Below are 280 nucleotides of genomic sequence, written 5' to 3' on the forward strand. Positions count from 1 at the left end.
CGCTCCTTTAAGAGATCCAAGAATCTTGAAGAATACATAGAAATAACTGGGAATTAATGGTACTCTCTTACTGCCAGATGTTGGTTGTTTTCTACATATATTTCGTGGTCAAAATGGGATTTTTTTTGTAGTTTCACTGGAAAAACGGACATACCGACCTGGTTTATTAGTTGATAAATTAACAAGCGCGTCCTGTGGTAAATCGGATTAAGTTACGGTTTGTACTGCTGATCAGTAATATCAAATTTTATGAAGACTGAGTTTAGAGAGAAGAAACTTA

The sequence above is a fragment of the Penaeus monodon genome, chromosome 31 (assembly GCF_015228065.2).
Source record: "Penaeus monodon isolate SGIC_2016 chromosome 31, NSTDA_Pmon_1, whole genome shotgun sequence".
Taxonomy (NCBI): Eukaryota; Metazoa; Arthropoda; class Malacostraca; order Decapoda; family Penaeidae; genus Penaeus; species Penaeus monodon.